General features: G+C 34.4%; 1 protein-coding gene and 1 long non-coding RNA gene across 15 annotated transcripts in view; one reads left to right on the forward strand and one right to left on the reverse strand.

Moving 5' to 3' along the window:
* Positions 1-16,574, reverse strand: part of Mef2c (myocyte enhancer factor 2C) — a 161,153-nt gene extending 144,579 nt beyond the window's left edge. For 4 of the 8 annotated variants that reach the window (XM_047554912.1, XM_047554921.1, XM_047554911.1 and 1 more), the window contains exons 1-2: positions 16,338-16,573; positions 218-314 (exon numbers count right to left, since the gene is read on the reverse strand). The gene's annotated coding sequence lies outside the window, so the exon portion shown is untranslated. Of the gene's footprint in view, positions 1-217; positions 315-16,337 lie in introns of all 8 variants that reach the window. The other 4 variants (XM_047554918.1, XM_047554919.1, XM_047554922.1 and 1 more) reach the window with 2 other exon arrangements.
* Positions 16,575-17,099: 525 nt separating this feature from the next.
* LOC124986527 (uncharacterized) overlaps positions 17,100-22,607 on the forward strand; it is a 102,423-nt gene continuing 96,915 nt past the window's right edge. For all 7 annotated transcript variants that reach the window (XR_007109023.1, XR_007109025.1, XR_007109022.1 and 4 more), the window contains exons 1-2: positions 17,100-17,234; positions 17,628-17,689. This is a non-coding gene — a long non-coding RNA (uncharacterized LOC124986527). The remainder of the gene's footprint in view (positions 17,235-17,627; positions 17,690-22,607) is intronic.

Here is a 22,607-nt window from a genome sequence, read left to right on the forward strand (position 1 = left end):
TCCTATTAAATGAACTAATTGGAAGAGATACCTAGAAGGTAGCCCCTGAAAAGTGATGTGAGCAAAACAAAATGACATTGCTTATGACATCAAAGAATATAATGGTTATCTAACTCTTTATCACTATTATTCATTTCTATGCTATAAATACCTAAGGTCAATGAGTTTTACCTTTGATAACTTTGTGGTACATGATAAAAGAAATGTGAGCACTCACCACATACACTTCTTTACTGTGACGGTCATTTGCCTTCCATTCTTTACTTCATCTCTTCATAGAAGTTACTTCACAGTTTGCAGCTCTTCTTTGGCACCTTAAAATGTAAAAGTACAAAAATGTACATATTCTTTTTAAAATTTGACATGAAAGTACATTTAAATAGATTTATTTCTAAAACTTCAAATCTAAAGTAATCTGATTTTAAACCAAACCAATATGTATTGGATAGAGAAGAATTAAAACGGCCAATTATGATAATACTTATAATCATTAAGGTAGTGTCACATATCTAAATTTCAGAAATTCACTAGGTGCAGCTTTGGCCCAAGCAGAATATACAGCATATGGACTATTTGTGATTGAGAATTCGCAATATACAAAGGATTTGCTCTTTCAAAGAAAGATTTAATTATATGCTTTATCTCGTCTCTAATCATTCTAAATTTATCTTTATTTTCTTATCTTTAATTTTATATCTGATTAAGAATTACAAGGAAAAAAGTCAAATGTCATTTTTCAAGCTGTTTTTGTCAAATTGGGAAATGTTTGCAAAGCAACTTAAGTTGCTTAAAAGGCTCATTTTATGTATTGCCTAAAGACCCATTTAAGATACCTTGGGATTAATGATGTGGATTCAGGACCATTTATGAATTCTATTACTAATAATATTTTATCCTTCCGAGCAGTGTTTAACAGTATTGAGCACAAGTGCTCCTGTGTTCTAATCTGTGTTAGACTAGCTACCCAAGACTTTTGAGTACATAAGTAAATCTTTCCTTCCCTTCAGACTGGGACTAGTCCCAAAAAGAGAACCAACCTTAAGACATATCAGACCATGATGATCAGAATCCATTAGCAGGAAGACTTTTGGTAGTGAAGAGACATTATAAAGCCTTTTTATTTGGGTTGACATCCATGAGACATGTTTTTATAAAGTTGCTTCAGAGTTAAGGAGAACTGCATAATTTTATCCAGTTTTATTTTATGTGTTATGTTAGTTTTGTCTCTTAAAATGCAGGCCCGCAGTTAGTCAGTCTAAACTTAATTTGGTAGTCAGTACCAAGTTACCTGGCCATTCCCTTTCTCCCAGCTGCTTGGTTTTACAGTCTGTTATTAAGTGAGGGTCCTAACATCTCCCGAGGCTTTTCCACCTCACAGAAATGCAATCTTCATGAAATAATATCTGAAAGATATGTTAAGGCTTTTAAAAATGCCACTACAAATTATGACACATTTCTTTCTTTTCCTCCTTCAGTTTGTCCAAATAAGGTTTGATCATGAATTTGCTTGCGAGTGTGTAGCTGATTCAAAGGAATCCACACGGATAGCTAAATGGGGCTTTACCTTTACCTACAAAATTGTTAAAATGTTTATTTGAACAATGAAATATGCAAATTCTTGAAATATCACAGAAATCTTAGATTTTCACACATTACTTTTTAACCTTTTCTTCTAGATACCTTCCTATGTCTGTGCCCTTTGATTTTCAAAGATCTTTACCGGGGTTGGGGTGGAAGTATAGGGTTAAAAATCTCGTCCAGCGTTTTGGAACCCACTTCTTTGTTTGGGAAGCAGTGAGCTGGGATTCAGTCCGCAGGGCCCCTTAAAGACCCAGACAGGGATGCCTCTGATTTCAGCAGCTCACTCCACTGAGTTATTGATAGCAGGCAGCAACAATCCCTCGGGTTAATTTGTGTGGAAAGTGAACCGGCGCTGGCTGGGCGTTCCGGAGAGGCGCAACAGCCACAACGCCGCCCAATTACTGCGGGCCCTCCCCTCCAACGCTGCTCTGCCCACCTGTATACTCTTTTCTCTGCAGGTCTGTAGTCCCCCCCACCCACTTTCCTCCGAGTGCTGGAGCTGAGAGGGCGGAGGCTCTTTCCTTGGCGTGTTTCTAGAGTTCCTAGGCTGCTAGTAGGGGGCGAGTACGCCACGTGCGTGCGCCACCGGCGAGAAGGAGGCGGGCTCTGGCCCTCCTGCAGACCTGCTTGGCTTGGACGCGCGCAGAGGAGACCTCCACGCTGTCCTGGCTTGGGGCAGCAAGCGGTATGCCGACTTGGCATTAGGGGGGATGTCACGGTTTGGGGAAAAGCGACCGGTGGCTTGTTGGTACCGATGGCACGTGGTGGGCTCTAGGGAATGGAGGAGGGAGCAAAGGCAGTGGGTGGGCTTTGGAAACAGGAGGTGGCAGTGCTGGAGCAGTTGTCCTCCTGGTCTGGTTTTGGGATCTTATAAGAATGTTTTCCCTATGTTGGCAAAAGACTATCCCAAAGAACTGGAGATGAGCTCCTAGCGACCTCGGTAAACCCAAGGGGCTGTGTAGAAATGAACACACCCATAGAAATGAACACACCCACGCACAGTGCACAAAGCGCTAGCGCGAGATCGCATCCAGCTTCAAGGGCTGCCCCACGCGCTGCAAGCATTTTGCAAGCCTGGGAGAGCAAGAGTGCCTTAGGCATATTCAGCCGCCTCTGTGCCCTTCACCAGCCATCCTGGGTTTTTCACCCGACAGAAAATCAGGAAAGGACAGAGACCCAGAACTGGATTTTTAGCCTAAGCACTCAGTATCTACAGTATTTTTTAAAACTTAAGGCCAAACACTAGCTCCAGTAGTTAAACTGTGGATATGTGCGATTCTTTGCGATGGAAAGGCCACCAAGTAGAAGGAAAACTGGGATACTAGAAAGAATACAGGACAAACAAAACCAAAAGCAAAACAAAACTTCCTTTCACTGTTATAACACCTTTATTTGTTAGTATGAAGAAGCAGTTCAGGGATTTTCTTGCAAATCACCATCACAAAATGCAGATGCATATGATATTTACTCTATTTGGGGCCTTTTACCAAAAGCAGGAAAGGCAAACAGATCCACCTTTGCACTCTATAAAGGTGTGAGACAGTACATGACTGAATATATCAGAAGCACAAAAATGTTTGTTACCTTGTTCTTGAAACCATAAGCTACTGCCAATATGATAGCTGTTAGCTACATGTGGTTATTTAAGTTAATTAAGATTAAAGTAAAAATTTAGTTCCTCAATTAACTACCTGCATTTCAAGTGCTCTGTAGCCACACGTGGCTAGTGGCTACCTTTTTGGATGATACTTTGAATGTTTCCATCATTAAGGTTCTACTGGAGAGTGCTGTTGTAGAGTTTAAGGTGAATGTTGTTAAAGAAAGAAGTTGCTTTATGGTCATTACCACTGAAAATGCATTCTGCATTTCTATCACATGAAAAGTTTTTGTTTTGTTTTCCTTTTTGTTACTGGGAATTGAACCCAGAGGCACTTTACCATTGAGCCACTTCCCCAGACCTTTTTATTTTTCTTTTGAGACAAATTGCTTAGGTCCTAGCTAAGTTGCTCAGGTTGGCCTCCACCTTGTGATCCTCCTGCCTCAGCCTTTTGCACCACTGGGATTATAGGCCTGCCATCATGGAAAGTTTTTATGGCCACATGAAAAGTTTTAAATTTAGAATTTCATTATCTTTCTGCCGTAAAGATTTTGGGGAACATCTCACACAAATACCTCACGTACGGCTCAGAAAATTTAAGTTATACACTCAAAGTCATGCAATAAATTTGGAAAGATTAGATCCCCAGACAGGGCCCAGTATACTCTGTGTCAGACCAGAGCACCTTGCCTGGTCTAGCACTTTGCCTAAGCAAATTAACTGTGGAAGGGTAAACTGACAAGAGATGTTAGGCTGGAGTACCCTCTTACAAGAGAAAATACTGTTAAGCATTTATCCATGAAGAAATTCTATTTAATAAAGAATAAGGTGAATGGGGAAGACTGTCTCCCAAACTTGAAATGTATTATTGGTAGTGCCATAAATTCATAAATGCATTTTCTAAGCAAGTAATTGGGATAACAGTGTGCTTACTTTTTACTTTGAAATTTTTGAGGAAATGGGATTATCCTTTTAAGATGAATGGTAAAGATCAATTGTAAAGTCAGGGAGGAAATGTGCTACCTGAGGTAAGAAATGTTAGCAAGGCATAATCTTCAAGTTTGATTAAAGATATCATCAGATACATTGATTATCCTCAGATAAATTGATTATGATATCATTAGGATGAAATTTGAGCAGAAATATTAATAACGATCATAATTTAATTACAAATTATACTGTGAAACATAAAGCAACAATACATAAAAGTTTAGACAAAGTATAAACTTTCTAACTTCAATACTTTTTTTGGTCATGTTTGTCCTCTATATTTCTTTTTTTTTTCTTTTTTGAGACAGGATATCTCTAAGTTTCTTAGGCAAGTAACTAGCCTAGTGAGTTCTGGAACTCATGATCCTCCAGTCTCAGCCTCCCAAATTATTAGATTTCTCTTGAACAGATCCATATTTGAAATTATCATCTGTTTTCTGTTATTGATTTATCATTTGCACATGGCTCCTGGTGGAAAGGTTCATAGTCCATACTACTTGAAATTCAGTACCCTAAGAGAAAATATTTTGATTCTCCAAATACTTTCAGACAAGGTAGAAGGCCTCAACCTCTCCACAGCTGACAACCAAAAATACTGATGGAACTGGGGAAATTATGTGTAACCAAAAGCCAATTGACTCATATCACTGTGGAATTATACACAGGTTTTTAATTTCTCTGTACTTCAGTTTCCTCATCTATAAAATATGGACTATAATGTGAAATCCTCAAAACCTTGTTATGAGAATTAAATGACCTATTTAACATAAAGCACAGGGTCAGGAATCTGACGAATTGAAATGGAAGTTAGTCATTCTTAATCCTATGCAAAGAATTTCCACCTCTATACCATCAAGTTTCACATGCATCCATACTGTGCTGTCACTGAAGAACAAAGTAGGTCATCAGAGAGATGGCAATTCCCCTTTTCTCGCATGGCTTCCTTTGTCTTTTTTTTTTTTTTTTTTTTTTTTTTTTTGAGGGATGCTTCCTTACACTTGTGAGCTGGTTGGTTGCTGAAAGGCACTGGAAACTCCAAGTCCATCCTCTTTTCACCCCAGTTGACCTTTGGAATGCTGTTGTCGGCCAAGAAGACATTGATATCTTCTGTCTCCTGTTAGCTTGAATTCTTTAGGGCAGAGCCTGCTCAGATTGTCTCCTGATGTCATTCCAAATGTCTGATGGCCTTCTATGGCAACTGGGCTAGGCACCGGCCTGCTGGGAAGCGGGAGCCCATGGAATGCCTGAAGGAGCATTCTGTTTAAATGGGACCTAGAAATCATTCTATGAAGATCACTCATCAACATTATAGCTGTGTCTAGAGGATGGTACCACTTCTTGAAAAACAGAAGCTATAAGTCATTTTGTATTTTTTGATTTTTACAAAGTCCCCTTGGGATGCTTATAATTTGTATTGATTTAATGATTGGTGTAAGTATATATTACAGGAAAAAAACCCAGTACATTAATAAAAAATTTGTGGTATATGCTAACACTTCTTCAGAATACCAAGTTAAGACAAAGCTGTGTAGAAAGCAGGGAATAAGGCCATCACATGCAAAATATACCTTGTTTCCTCTTTCTAAGTAGTTTTTCAGATGACTGTATTCTACTTAAATAAGAACATGACATTATTTTTCAAATATCTCATTTATAACTAACCTATTTTTCTTTCTTTTTTTTTTTTTTTTTTTTTTTTTTGGTACCAGGGATTGGACCCAGGGGCACTTTACCAGTGAGCCACATCCCTAGATATTTTTATATTTTATTTAGTGACAGGGTCTTGCTAAATTGCTTAGTGCCCTGCTAAATTACTGAAGCTGGCTTAGAACTCACAATCCTCTTGCCTCAGCCACCCAAGCCACTTGGATTACAGGCATGCACCACCATGCCTGGCTATATAACCTAATTTTTTTTTTACTAAGCAAAAAGTTTTATTTTTTCAAGAAAGCAATATCATATGTGTGTGTATATATATATATATATATATATATATATATATATATATATATGCTTCTAAGGCACCATAGTTTTATATAGACTTAAAAATAAGATGCTACATAATTATACAATACTCTAATTTGCTTGGAAGAGAAATAGTTTATCTCTGTGTTGTTTTGGAATGTAGTGAGAAATAATAGTCAAAGATTGATCTAGGCACAGTGGCACACATCTGTGCTGTGTGCCATCAACTCTGGAGGCTGAGCCAGGAGGATCACAAGTTCAAGTCCAGCCTATGCAACTTAGTGAGACCCTGTCTCAAAATTAAATTTAAAAATAGGGTTGGGGCTATAGCTCAGTGGTAGAGCAAAATACTGGTGATTAAAATTAGTTTGTTTCACCAGCATATTCAATGAGTCAAAACCCCAATCAAAAGAGGCTTGATTTCTTATGAACTATTATTGTTTATTTATGTATTTTTATTGTGACTGTAGCTGAGTCTTTCACATCAGTATTCATATTTATAATATAATGATATTTAAAATATATGGGCAAAAATACTAGTTTATTAGAGTGTGGGTTGAAAAAATAAGTTCAAAATGCCTAACACTTAGTGGCTATTTGTCAGACTTAGTATTATCAGCTCTATTAGTTTTATTTTTATCTAAACAACAACCCTTAGACAGATCCTACTATTATCCCCATTCTACAGATTTTAAAACTAAAGCTTAGAGAGCTGATCTTACCTGCCCAGGGCCACATAGCTTATAAGTGCCAAAGGACATGAAGCCAGATTTGTTTATTTCTAGCCCTCTGTCCTTAACTACAACACAGCACCGTTTCCTTACACTAATAACCTGTGCTTGATGAGAGCAGGAGTGATGAAATTTGTATTTCCCCCCAGAACAGGTTTCAGAGATACGCCCATTTTCATTTCACCCTCCTCACTGTGCACACTTTAAAAGGCTAATCACTTTTCTCGGTGATGCCTTTACTCAAGTCTGTTTAGAAATCTCCCTGAGGAATTTGCTACACAATCTTAAAAATGGTTTGATTGTTGGCAAATCATTATAGTTAAGGATGAATTTGTTGCCAAAAGTAGATCCAAACCAAATGTAGTGAATAGGATGGAAACTAAAATTTGATTAGAAAGCATTGGATTATTTGATATTTGGCTCACAAACTGACATTAACTACAAATATAAAAGAGGAATTTCAAGGTTATTCTTGGTAGGATTAAATAGTCTTTATACGGAGAGAGTTTTGATGAGTAGCACTCATAAAAGTCTGATAATTTTTTAAAATTTGGTGTCACTAATTAATAGTTTTGTATCATGCATGAAAGCATGGGAAATGTTCTTTTAAAATAATGTACAACAGGCAGAGAAGGATAAATCATAGACCTTGGATTAGAATCCAGGCACAAAAGCTTAATAACCATTTCTCCTTAATTTTCTAAATGTCCTTTTTGTACAATGGGGAGGGTGACAGGACCTACCAATGATGATCATTTTGCTGAGAGAAGGACATGACATTGTACTTCTGGAGCCACTTAGTTGCCTGGCCTGCAGAAAAATCCTCAATAAATGATCACTAGTCTTTATTTTTCTCTCAAGGACTATCTCATTTTCTTGAAAAACATCTTACTGTAATAGTTATCTAATGATATTTTGGAAGATATTTTCTTCCAGGTTTCATGTTGCAAAGAAGTTTTATGCCATGCTAGAGTATTTGATATTTAAAATAAATATTAAAATTTACCATAGTATAGTGATAAAATCAATATATATTACATCAAGGAACCTTAAATTTTGGGATTACTCATTTATATTAGCTTTGTATGTGGTTCCATATAATATTGTTTTCAGGGAGACTTGTTTTTGTGTTCACATAGAATTTTATTAGACTTATGAAAGTAATGATATATTCATTTGCCTAGAATAAGGTTCCAAGATTTTATTTTTTAGTTACATCAGACATCTTCTAAATTGCTTATTGATTGCATAATCTTGCACTTAAATTTTAGGAACCTGAGCATAAACGCATAGAATTAGAGGCTTCCTATTAAATCTAAGTTTCTGACTCCTTTGGGATCAGTGACCTCATCCATGTCGTATAGGCAGAACGGTGGAGTTGCTGAAGTCTATCTTTGCCTCAGGCTCTTCCTTCATTCACCTTCAAAATGCCCTTCTTTCCCTTTGGCATCTTCCACTCACCCAGCAGCAGTTTTTATAATCAATAATAGCTTCTTCGTGAGTGCCTCTATTTCCTCATGCCCTTCCACTGATGTGACTTACAAGATCCTTTCATTCCTCAGCAGCCTCCCAAGAATTCTCTTGGATTATGCTCTATCAGAAAAACCTGCTGCTCTAGCTGTTGGATCCAAGACACTATTATCAATGTTGTTACTCCTTGAAGTGAAGTTCTCTTTAAAACTTTTCTGAAAAAGAGTTCATATCTAAAGGAGTAACACGAGCCCACAAATCCACTGTTGTGTTGATTAAGAGGTGCTTTAGGGAGGACTTTCAGCATATCTCAGGTCCCTCCCACTGCCAGCCACTTAACTGTCCACACAGAGGCAAGCACTGGATGCAGGTGCACGGGAAGTCTCGTTCTGGTATGAGGAAGAAATGTATTGTTTTTGAAAATATTGAGTTTTGGAAGATGAACTCTCTATTAGCAGAATATTATTATGCTACTTGGAGATTTGTGTAGTTACATTTTTTCAAATATTGTACATTTCAGGTCTTGTTGCTCTGGTCTCTTCTTCTGATAACTCTTTGCCTATGGGTTGCACAGTTGGCTGCTTGTCTCTTGTGCCATAGCTACTGTTTGTCACTCAGACTTATTGTGTGTGCACTCCCTTCAGCCCCTAAAAAGCTACCAGAGGTGTAATTAGTGATTGTTTTTCCAGAAATGCCTTGAAGTGACATAAGAACCCAGTTTGGAGAATTTGTGCTACTTCTTGGATGAAAGGAAGAATGTTGGAAAAGGTGTAGGGTCAGAGGGCAAAAAATGTTCTGCCTTTTATTTCTTCCATGAAATCACAAATAAAACACCTTCTCTGATCAAAGATAAGGCACTTAACCAATTAAACATTTCTCAACATTGTATGGCCTTAAATTTGTAAATATAATACATCCCTATAAAAAGGAATGCATGTTGTATCAAAAATACTCTCTCTGGAGAGATTCAAAGGAAAGAAATAATGATTCTAAATTATTTTTTATTTTTTTATTTTTTTGTACCAGGGATTGAACCCAGGGGCACTTAACCACTTAGCCACATTGCCAGTCCTTTTTTTTTTATTTTTTATTTTGAAATTTTGAGACAGGGTCTCTCTAAGTTGCTTAGGACCTCATTAAATTGCTGAGGCTGGCTTTGAACTTGCAATCCTCCTGCCTTCCACTGATGTGACTTACAAGATCCTTTCATTCTTACAAATGGTAATTTGGGATTACCATTTGTAATCCCAAACCACTGGGATTACAGATGTGCACCACTGTGACTAGCTAAATAAAAATTGTGAACACTACTTAAGAAACATTTTGCAACTTTCTTCTTTCTTTTGACCCCTTTACCAATGACTGAATAGCTAATGAATAGTTTTTTTTCCATCTTTTCCATTCTCTATTGATTCCTTCATCTTCTTTTTTTGCTTCAGCTCTTCATTCTCAGTTGTAAGTTCCTTATCAGTTGAATGATCCATAAAGGAGCACATGCACACACACATAAACACACACACATGTGCAAGACTAGTATTAACAATTAACCCGATTTGGGTTTTTTCTTTCCTTTGTGAAGTTACATTTTCTGTCTTAGAACCATAAGATACTGCTAGGAATATATTTCTATTTACTGGAATCACCTCAAAATAAAATACCACAATCAAGGAGCTTATTTTTAAACAACTGATGTTGTATAGATAATATAGCCATAGAAGAATTTCAGTGATCAATTTTGTTATTAATCACTATAATTATCTGATTACAACAGTGGTTAACTTGCAATGAATAAGGTCCATGCTTGTGTTGCTTATCTAGTGTTTATAAAAGATTCATCTACACATTCTCATCTCACCCTTATAGAGTTGTGAGATTTTAACTATGTAGCCTATGACCATAAAATAACTCACCCACAGGAGAATAAAAGCTCTGGTTTCCCTCATATTATCACTAGACTGTAAACTCTTAAACTCTCCAGATCAGTGATGACTGGGTATTCTAAAACCTGGTGAATGTGCATGAATGCATGTTTCGTATAATAAGCACTGTGCTTTTTTGTAAAACGACTTTCCTGAAGAGTCAGATCAAGCCATTCTATCATATTTCAAAATACATATTTTTAGTGCCTTAAACTCACAATAATACTGGAGAATGAATTTTGGCTTTTTACTACTATTGGGTGATACTTACCATTTGCCAATCCAAATAAAATTATTAAAATGAATCAACTACTTAAACATGATAGTAATTAATTATATCAGAAAATAAATAAAAACAACTAACATTTATAGCTAAATCCATATGCTCCCTTTGCTCTCTTAGGCCCTGGGATCACTAAGTGCTATTTTCTTGCTACTGGAGAGTGTGAGAACTGACACTGAACAAGAAGGTTCTGGTGACAAACTAAACAGACTAATGCAGAGAACAGTTTTTCAACCTCAGAATCAGCAAGGATTTATGTTAATTGCATATTTCTGGATGCATCTCATGCCTATTGAGCCACAGTCTCAGGAATCTTCATTTTAACAGGCTCCTCCTACGTTTCCCACATATGTTTTTGGTATGCCATTGTGTTATAGTAAAAGTAAGCGTAGGATCTACAATGTCTTCCAATGCCATTCCTTTGGTTCTCTGTTATTCATTCCTGCTCTCTCAACTAATCTTAGCAAAATTTTAAGGAACCTCTAGATTCAAAAACACCTTTCAAGATAGTAAGAATGAGATTGAAAAATGATATGAATCACTCCATTGCCTGCTTTAGTTCAGATTGTGAACAGGTTAAAAAAATAAAAAGACATTCCACATACATTATATCCATTGAAAACTACTAAGTTAGAAAACTGATTAAGTAGATTTTCTGAAATTTCTGTACAGTTCCTCAATTTTTATTTATCTGAGTGATGTCCTTTTGGATGGAATCTGTTCTTTAGATCTTGGTACTTCAAAAAAACCTGTAAGTGGGCTTCCAATCCAGGATATCTACTGCTGGTGTCAACCCACAAGCACATGCATGCTTTAGTGACAGCCAGCTGCTCCTGAGCCTAGACTCCCCGCAAATGGGACTAGCACTGGTCACAATCACTTTGGTAATGTGGCCTCACAATAAAGAGACTTTCAATCGATACAAATGTTCCTTAGGACCTTGGTAATTACCTAATCTGCTGAGCAATCACAAGGGCCTTCATAACATTACCCTATCAGACAATTGGCTAATCCATATTCCCAGCTGTGTGATAATAGAATTTTGAGGGTGAAACCTTTATGTTATGTTACTAGGGTATCCAAGTGGGAAAAAATATGGCCTGTTCATCTTAGCGTCCTGCAGTGATTTTGCTTTACCCACTGACTTCATAGGCTAGACTTTTATTTGTTTTAGTTATTTGGAATGCTTTCATGATGGGCTACTTATAGCAATATGGAGAGAAGGGGACATGCCATTACAGATAGGAACCCACCAATAATAGTCCAGACTCCTTTTGGGACTTACTCACATGTAGCAGAGGAATTACTTTCCATTGCATAGCTAAAATTTCCTTTCCTATGGTTCTTATATTACTAAGCAAAAAGTCCCATCCATTTGGTTGCCTCATAAAGGTTAAGTGACTTGTTTTCAGTCACAAAATTACTTAGTGAAACAGAGACTAGGACTCAATTATTCCTATTTCTGCTCTGGTGATTTTGGGCAGCATTCTTCAGCTCTAAAAAGAAAACACTTAAAATCCTTCAAAAGCAGGCAAGGGGCAAGTCACTTACTTTCACTAAAACCCCTTCGAGATGAACTTACTTGAAATTCTTGTGATTTTTGCATGTTTTGCCTTAACACCCCATCTTTCACAATAGTTAGAAGTGGGTATTATTTACTGATTATTTTGCTTATAATTGATTTGCATACCGTTATCTCATTGTTAAATGGTTTGCTGATTGATGCATAATGTTGATTTGGAATAAATGTAATGGGATAAGCAAATACATTTTTAAATTTAGTTATATCATTTAGTTGTCAGATGGTGGTGTTAGTCATAGAACTGTTGATTATTTTCAACCAATCCTTTGCAGGGAAACCATGCCCACAATTTCTTCCCATATTCTATAGCATTATTTTAAGCTTCTCCCTTTTTTCTTATTTATTTGTATATCTAGACATTAAATCTCCACTTCTCACTGGAAAATGCTGCTCCAAAGTCCAGGGATAAGATAAGTTCTTTTAAATTCAGAATATGATGGATTTTACCTGAAGAATTTCTTCTCTGAAGGGCCAGAAAACCATGAAATATTTGCTTTTTATATTATCATTTTCATAAACTTGAGTGAACCAGTATATTGTACAGCATTATCAAAGTATATAAATGCAAAATATTTATTCATATAATTAGTAATTATTTGAACTAATATCAGATACTTGATGAATAGAGGATTACTGAATGGTAGGGTTTTTAAGCTTTTTAGGACACCTTGCTGATGAGAACTCTGGTGTCCAGTAAGATTTGGAAATTAGTGTACACACACACACAGATACCAAACTCGTTAGTTGTTAAGTCAGCTATATGAACTCTTTAAGATATCCTGCACTTGAGTACTATAGATATACTTGTGTGTTGGTATATTTAGTATTTTAAATTATTCCGTGATCTTGCAAGAAAAAATTCCAACCTGAACATTTGATCTCTACTTTTAACTTTTCATCATATGTATTGCTATTATTTTTATTTCTTATTTTATATACATTTGTATATATGTTGTTTATAAATCCACTTAAATGATAAAGAGAATCTAAAGGAATTTGTAGCTCACATGTACTTATATTTTTATTTTTATAACTATATTTTAAAATGCTCTGATAAGGTATATATTTCTCTAATAAAGTATTGACTCCTGACTGAAAAGTGTTCTTGAAAGGATGTAATATGTTAGTGTTCCATGTGGTGTTCAAACTTGTAGTTTGATTGTCCAAATTCTGAAGTCAATAAAAGAAATATTACTGAATATGAAGTTGGGAGATAGACCCGAGTGTACATCTACATACACATGTCAGAGACTTTGGATTAATTTCATTTTATTTAAAATAAGAAGTTAAAACTTCAGAGCCTCCTTCTCATGACTCTTAAAGATATCTTGAGCTCAAAAGAAAATATGATTGCAAGATATGTGTAGGCATCATTACATGGATTCATAGTATTTCATGGACACAGACATGTTGCACCCTCTGAATTTCTTTAAGGAAATTAACTTTTTGTAAATGTGAGATACATATGGACAGGGAAAGAAATGGGATAACTGAGAAAAGGAAGGTAAAATGAGTTAATGATGAAGACTGGGTAGGCAGTAGAAAATTTTCACCTTTTACTTCTTTTAGTCTGTAGTCTAATTATTCCTATTTGAAAACTTACTGGCACCAGGTATTATCAAAGGGGATGAGTAATATGTAATTTTTATCTTTACTGGGTTACATTTGGCCCACAGACAGTTGACAGCTGTCAGTCAGGTGTCTGGTCAATGAGGATATACATATAAAGTTGCCAAAACATTTTTGTTTCTTTAAATAATTACGAGTGAACTACTTTAACTAGAAACTCTGTTGTACTGAAATTAAATATATATTTATAACATAATTTATGGAATTTATTGCTGAAAGAATCTGAATTTTCCATATGAATATATAAAGTAAACAAAATATTTTTTTAAGTGTCTTTTTGAAGCAGGTTAATGATTACTTTGCCGCCACTGCACATAATGTATCTTGAAGATGTGGATATATATTGCAAATAATACTTAAAATGCACACATTTTAAAATTCAAGTTTTTATCACAGGTATGAGTGACTGTCACTTTAAGATGACATTTCTTACTAAAAGTTATTAAAGGAAACTATTCTGATACATTGGGGGATTTGGCATGGGTATTTTTGTGACACAATGTTGAAGATTTATTAGAAAGGACAAACTTATGTTGAACAAACATGAGATTTATGATTTCTCATAATGAAAAGAGAAAAATTATTGGATTTTAGATTTAAGTCCACAATTGATGACACAATTAAAATGTAAATTTTAATTATTTTGGATATTTGGACTATATCTAACTAACATTGTTTCTAATAGGTTCTATTGCCCTTAAGTAATTGACAGAGTCATAAACAAGGGTTTGTTAGAAGCTTTTGTATTGCTTATACTTGGTGGTAATGACAAAAAATGTGATAATTATAGCCGATACTAATGTACATGAAAACTTAACAAATATAATTCTGAAGTTGACCTAAGAATGTAAGTTGTTCAGTTTTGCAGTAATTAGTTATCATCTCTAAAAAGAAGTGTTCTGATTCATTTGGAATGTAGTATCTAACAGACTAGAAAAAAATTCTCAAGTGCATGGAATACATACTCATTCTTTAAGAGACTAATGAGGTTAGATAAAAACATTCAGTGACTATCATAACTCAAGTATCCAAATCAATGTAATGAAGCATGACAAAATATCATGAAAACAGTGGTTTGAAACACTGTATATGTATACTTTAAAATAAAATATCTTTTAATTATTCATAGTATGTTTTGTATGTGATAATTTATAAAAAAAAGAATATTTGTGTTTTAATTTTTAAATATGGGTTCCTTAAAGTGTTTTTAGATAAAATTATTTTTTAAATATTGAATTTTTGGTGGGTGGACCATTTCTGATAACTTTTAAATCACAAATATTTTATGATTTTAAAAAACAAAGTATCATTTTTATAAATTATTGTCATATCCAAATCATTGATTTAAAACTGTTTTAGGTACACTGGCCATTAGGAAAATCAGATCTTGTTTTTTTCCCACTTACAAATAATGTATTAAGCGTGTAGATTGGAAATTATTTATGGGATCATCAGAATAAAACAATTGTCTCATAGTCTTAGTAATTTATATTGGTAGAAGCCTTTCTCTTCTTAAGTACCAATTCTACCCCCCACAGCCCAGAAAATTGATTTTATGCATAATAATTTATAGCATTCTTGATCAATGTATGCTGTTATGTCTTTTACATTCATTAGCCCATGTTGCTTACAAATATGGAATTTAGTTATTAAAATGGTTTCATATGTTTACTATGTATAGTCTCTAGCTTTGAGCTGCTTACTTGCTTAAATAAATGTTTTCAATTTGCTATAATACAACAATTTGTAGAGAAATGCTGTGAAGCATAGTTAAAAGAATGAGTCCTTGAAATAGAATCACTTTTTAAAAATATGTCCTAACATGTGGTCTCATTTTTCCATTAATTAAAATCCTATTCTGAAAAAAATATTTTTGCTTAAACTTTTGAATTCACAAAACAAAAATACCAAATATATAAATGTACTAATTTTGGAAATCAATGACGTAAAAACATACTTTAGTACTGTCTTATTTGTTTATTCAAAGGTTTTTCTCTGAAACAAAACAAAAAACAAAAAAACAAAAACTCTTTGTAAAGTAAGGAGAAACTGTGGTTACATTTAATTATTAAATTATCTGTGCAATACATGTGTTTAAATTAAGTAACTTCCTTATTATCTCTAATCATATTCCTATAACACTCACACATTAAAAAATCCAGACCATAGAAGTTTTGAAAAGAGCATGTATCATTTCATATTTTTATTTTGGAGATTTATTGGAAAAAAATTTCAGCATTTTATTCAAAAAAGATTGTGACAAAATTAGATTAAAAAGAGATTAAAATGCTATTTAGTTAGGCAAATAGCATATGTAATTAACTCTTTATTTTTCTGACATTGAAGAGAGTAATCAGAGACCAATATTAAAAATATAAATTATTTCTTTTATAATTTTTTTAAATTAAAAATTGTCAAATAGTAGCAGCTCTCTATTGTACAGAAGGCAAACCCACTGTTGAGTTAGTTGGCTCTGATTCCAGTGGTCTCATCAGCTCTGCGAACGTAGGTACCACAGCAATGCTTCTTGCAAGATAACAAAATCAATTTTTAGAGATTAAAAATATATAATTTGGCAATTGAAACTCACCAGTGCCTTTCTGCTTCTCCAGGAAGTTGTACCCGTCAGCACCTGCTGAGGGCTTTGTTGTCCAAACTCTGACAGGTAAAAAAATTCCTGTAGAATAAAGCCAGACCAGCTGGCTTTGAAGAGAAACCCCCCAGTTTGGGCTGCGCTTGCCTCCTCTCCTTTTCTATGAAGACCGAGGCTTAGCCCCCTGATCGTCAAGCCGCGAGATGCGTGATCCCTCTGCACAAGTGTCTGGCAGGCCGAGGTGCACCTGTTCATGTCACTCTGGAGTAAATTTAGCTGTAAAGGTATCATTGACAACCAGACCTTTGTCAGTGCTGGCAAAAGAACACAGAATTACTTCCCTCCCCTCCCCCCTCTGAAGCCCCTCCACTACTAGTTCCAATGGAAAATATCCAATCGGAAGTCTATCCAAAAATCATTCCTAAAAAATGAAATTGCTTTCATATGGTATAAAAAAGTAAGTTTCCTCATTTCACACAGCTTTAAAATTACATTTCCAAGAATAATCTTGGAACAAGACAAGTTTTTGTTCAATTAATTGTGGCTGGAAACTTTTTAATGGAAACATAGCACACACTTACTTCATTTCAGGTTATTAAATCGTGTTAAGCATTAAAGTTAGTTGCCATTCTTTGCTGTAGCTCATTTGTTCTTCTCGACCCAAAGAAATATTAGAAGGTTCAAACTTATCACATAGGAGGGATTAATCATGCTACCAAAATTAGAAAGCATGTAGTTCTGTTAGACTGAGTGTGGAAATTGTGTGCTCATAGCACTGAAACTATTGGGAATCTAGGCTTCTACTGTAGCACTTGACATGGCAGTTCATGTCTGTGGAAACCCCTGTTAGTTGGAAGCTGGCTAAAGCTAGGGTTCTCTTACTCACTGGTTAAGGTAAGGACATTTATCATCTGTGTGAAATTTTTTGATGAATATCTCTATTGGTAGCTTCAGAAAAAGTCCTAGCGAAGAAAACTAGAGAGGCAGGCAACACTCAGTAATACGTCTGAAATAAATATAGTAGTCAAGATATATAAAGCAGCCTAAGGAGTACCGTTCTTAGCCAAAGCATTCTGAGCTTCTGCCTTGATAATTATGATTTCTTAAGTGGAGTTAAAAAGAGTTGTACAGAATACCTGTTCTACCATATTATTGCTGTTTACAAGGGTTGGGCGTGATGAGTAAAAGAAATCTGGGTCAAAATTAAAAATGCTTTGTAAAATAAACAAAGTTCCTATTTACTTACTATGTATAAACAGCCACTCACCAAGCCTCATTTCTCCGCAGGGCACCACTTTCAGATAAAAACATAGACCTGAATAGCATCATCCAGTATCCAAGGAAACCATGTAAGTACCTCTCTCACTGTGTACTTCTCTTATTCAGAGTTTAAAAGCTAGCTGAGTACTGAATGAGTGAGTGTTTTTATTTAATAATTATACGGGAGGTATTTTTTAGGAGCTTGCTAAAAAGAAACAGGTTCCTGATTGTTATGTGCGTCATAACAAAACCCTTATGTTTTCATCATATTTCATAAAATTATGTGTTTAGTCCCAACCTCTCCATCAATTCTCATTCTTAGGTACAAAACAGCTACTCAAAGTCCTAATGAATTGAGAGTTTCAAACTTTTCCAAGACCCATTAGTGTCTGAAAAACCATGTTCCAGAGGTCTTGTGCCAGGATTAGTTTCCTAAGTGTAATAAAACATTTTTAAAGTTCAAAAATGAGGAAAAAATTGCTCGAAAAAGAATATCTTACTGGTAAACATTAATAACAATTAATTTGGTTTTGGACTTCTTGAGGAGTAATCATGTGAGCTGAGATGCTATTGTCTGTTTAAACTCCATAGAGAATTTTGAAAGAAAGTGTAATTATCTAATGCAAATATCTATTTGGAAAAGGGGTTGGGAGGCTGGTATATTACTTTTTCTTCTTCTTCTTCTTCTTCTTCTTTTTTTTTGCTCCAAACTAATTTACCTTTCTGTAGATTATTTCAAGGTTCAAATTTATTTTCAGAAGTTATAAAATCTAATGTGAAAGTTTAATTTCCAAGCAACACATTGTCACTCTGGAGAAAGATCCTTTACTAAAATATTTGAAATTTCTACTAAACTATTTCCTTATCTGAACTTCATTATCTTTTTCATATTTGTACTATCTATAAAATCAAATTGTTTTCAATTTGAAGTAATTATTCATGATTATTTATGTACTTTTTCATGAAAATACTTAAAAAGTTTTCTGTATATTCATATAATTGTAGAATCTCTTTTTATATCATCTAGATGTGCTATAAGATTTATCTGGTCTTTTAAATACAGGCAGTCATATTTCTTTTCATTGAGGCTTTATGGAGTTGCATTTAAATGCCTTGTGGTTTGTGTGTTTTTCATAATATTTTCATCTGTTTTTGTTACATGTGCCTCTCCAGTTTTCCTCTGCAGCATGGTTCCTAGCAAAGTGTAAATGGTAGAGAGAATCTCACAGTTTTGGGAACTCTTTATATTCAATATCTAACTACAGGAACCTTTCAGTTTGTTTATCACATAACTATGTCAAATTTCATTCTTTATGCATTTCCATGGTTCTTTTTATATGTTTCAAAAATGCATCTTTCTGAATTGAGAGATAAGAAGTTGTGTTAGGCTACACAATTGGGTGGAACTTTGGGAGGGCATTAACATTTCTGAATCCAATAAAAAGATGAGACCAGGAAGTCAGTATATTGTACTAGTTACAAACTTCCCTTGTATGGAGTCTGAGGCCTGACACCCTGCGCTCTCTAAAATAGGAATTCCTTGCTGTGAAATAGAAGTCAAACTGTTGCTGAGTAAAGTTGGAAGCAGAGAAGGATTAGAACAGAGCTTTATAATGAAGAAAGCACTAATTGAAGAGAAGACTGACTAATGGTATAATTCACTGTCTTGAGAAAATGGAATCATTCTCACACAAGAAGAAAAAAATCTATACTAAAATGCTTGTGGCACAGTTTTAAATATTTACATCAGAATATAGATTTTCTAGAAATGTTCTTTAAACTTGATAGATTCAATTCAACCTCTTTTACCAAAGGGAAAATTACCTTACACACACACACACTCTTGAGATTCCATTCATCAGTAATTTGTCTACTATGGACTGACATTGTTCAGTAGAACTTTTAGTGATGTTGGTCATGTTGTATGTACATACTTTCAATATGCTAACCACTAGCCACATGTAGCTGTTGAGAATTTGAAGTGTGGTTAGTGCAACAAAGAAACTGAATGTTGAATTTTACTTAAATTTGATTAATTTCAGTTATAGAGCATTCATGTGACTAGTGGCTATAATATTGGACAGCATAATTCTAGTCTAGATCACATTTTTAAATGTGGAGAGATGAAAATCTGTAGAGATATAATATTGTTGTCAGTTATTTCTTATCTGCATGTCAGCTACCGTGGACCATAACCCAAATCATTAATGCCTAAAGAACAAATGTGCTGCAACATTATTTAACTGAATTTTAAGAAATATTGTCATGTGATCTACTGAATTTCGGAAAGTAGTATTTTGCTTTCATGAGAAATTAAAATACCCTTTGGAAAAAATTCTAATCCATTGATATTCAGATATACAATATTATTTTTTACATTTACTTAAGTATTTAGATTATCATTGCACTGGAATTTCTCTACAACATTTTCCCAGAGATGAATGTTTTTAATATTGTTGGTAGAAAGACATTATAATATTGCTGTATAAGCCTAGGATTACAACTTTTAAAATGGCCTTTATAAACATGATCACATCAAAAAGATAGTGTCGTAAAAATTCTAAGTATGATGATATTTTTTGAAAAGTTCAGTTACAATTTTGTAATAAATCTTGCAAATAATTTTCAAAATGTAACCAGCCTACATAGATGCTCACCAACTTTATTTCTCCATAGCTGATTCTGCTCCCAAACCACACATCAGAATTTAAATCTGCTCCCATGATGTTTTTAGGCATTTAGGGAAAGTGAATATTAGGATGCATGATGATATTTTTATAATATCAGTATGGTAATATTATAAGCAAAATAATTATTTACAAAATTATATTGCCAATTTTAAATTTGCATTGATTAAAAAAAACCTGTCAACTAATTTATTGAATGCTGGTTACTTGTAGGACATTGAACTAGGGATCATGATTAAATGTGTTTTAAAATTGGTGACCCAGCATTCACCCTTTTAGGAGCTACATTGGTTGGACTTGGTTATATCCTTTTGGATGGATAGGTTTCAAATAAGAGAGAAAAGATTTCTTGTTATTTTTGGCAAAACCTTGGACAAGCTACTCAGAGTGTCCCTCCTAGTACAAAACAACTATATTCCGATACAGTGTAATTTCTAATGATTTATTTGACTTCAAGAAAATTTTTGAACACCTTCAAAGATTCTTCTTCCTCACCTCAAAACTAAAAGCAAAGAAGTGTGAATTGAAGACTGTAGTTGAGAGCAATAAATATCAAACAAGAAAGTCAGGAATAGAAAATGGAATTGTATGGGTTTTAGTTGCAAGAACACTGTTGAAAGGAGAGCAGTCATATATGCTCTATTAGGGTTCTCAGAAACCTGGCCTTATTTTAAAAAGAGGGAGAACTAACAACCACATTTGTAGATCCACATTTTGTAGCTCCTTCTTTGTCTTTTTGTGTCCTCAGTAAGGCAATCAGCCATGTCATATTGACTGACCTAATTAAAAAAAAAGGCCTATCTTTGCTCATAAACCAGTGTTCTGTGTGAAGGAAACATGGTCCTCCATCAAGGGAATCCTACAAATCAGTCTTTAGTATTCTTGTAGAATACCTTCTCTGCTTTCTGCATGCATGAGAAAGTATTTTCATTCAGAACTATGGACTGTGAGCTCTCAGACCTTAACCTCGAACTCAATTTATTATGTATTTGTTTATGTAGTATCAAGTTTATCTTTTTACAATGAAAATCTCAAACATATTTTAAAGTAGAAATAATAGTGTAATGAATTATGTAAACCTACAACTCCCTTCAGCAAGTATCATCTTATGGGGAATTCGATTCATCATTTGTTTCTGCTTCCCACCTCCACCCCAAATTATTTTGAAGCTAATACCAAATATAACAATTTCATGTTAGTAAAGATTAAGACTTTTTTTTTTTGAACTGGAAAAATGAACTGTATCCAAAAAGTTAATCACACCTAAAATGTTGACATTTCATTGCTATCCTTAGATATACAAAGCCAATATTCAAATTTTCCTAGTTGTATCATTTTCTATATGTTTTAGTTTTGGAAGCAGAACTCAGATAATTTCCATATTACAATTGGGTAATATATCTCTCTTCTTTTCACATATAGTTTTCTATTTTTTTTCCTTATTCATTGAAAAAACTAAATTATTTGTGTTGCAGATCTTTCCATAGTCTTAATTTGCTGATTCCCGTGGAGGTGTTTAATAACATTCTGTGTCCTGGATCTTACCTTTTAATTGGTAATTAAGGCTAAAATTTTGATCATATTCGTTTGGGGGAGGGGAGGCAAAACTGCTTCTTTCTCTTTTTGGGATGTTAGCAGATATTGATGATCATTGCCTACATTAATTTATTCCTAGGGTTTACAAAATAGTAGTATAATTCTATTATTTCTTCTTCATTTATTGGCAGGAATGCTTCTTTAAAGATAAACTAGTTTGTTATTTTGAGTTTCAATTTATATAAGAAAATCAGAATAAATTCTTAATTTGTTCTGTTTATCAGTTCTCAGCACAATGTATAGTTCCTAACCATCCTCAAAAAGTAATCAGTTATTCTTAAAATGTCATTATGAACATTGATGTGTTTTCAATCCATTGCAGTTGTTAATACTTATGGATGCCCATATTGTTAATCTTTGGTTACTCAGACTATTTCAGTTGCTACCTGTGTATTTGTGAAAGAACCTCAAATTTTTGAGAGTTTCCATGATAAATCGTATGACAAAATTTAACAGTCTTGTCTTGAACTTTTCCTTTCCAAACATGGAAGCAGGCAATTTTCTAAGAAGTTGTGGGTTTTTTTTTTTTTTTTGTCTTAGGAATCGTACTTGTAAACTATGTTCTTGAAATTAGGAGAGCTCATTGCTGCTAACATGACCCTTTAGTATGGGTATTTTCAAAGGAAAGAGATAGAATATATGTTCTTTTTAATTCTTTTTTTGGGGTGCTGGGGATTGAATGCAGGGTGCTTAACCACTGAGCCAATTCCCCAGCTCCCTTTTT

Source organism: Sciurus carolinensis, chromosome 6, assembly GCF_902686445.1.
Source record: "Sciurus carolinensis chromosome 6, mSciCar1.2, whole genome shotgun sequence".
Classification (NCBI taxonomy): Eukaryota; Metazoa; Chordata; class Mammalia; order Rodentia; family Sciuridae; genus Sciurus; species Sciurus carolinensis.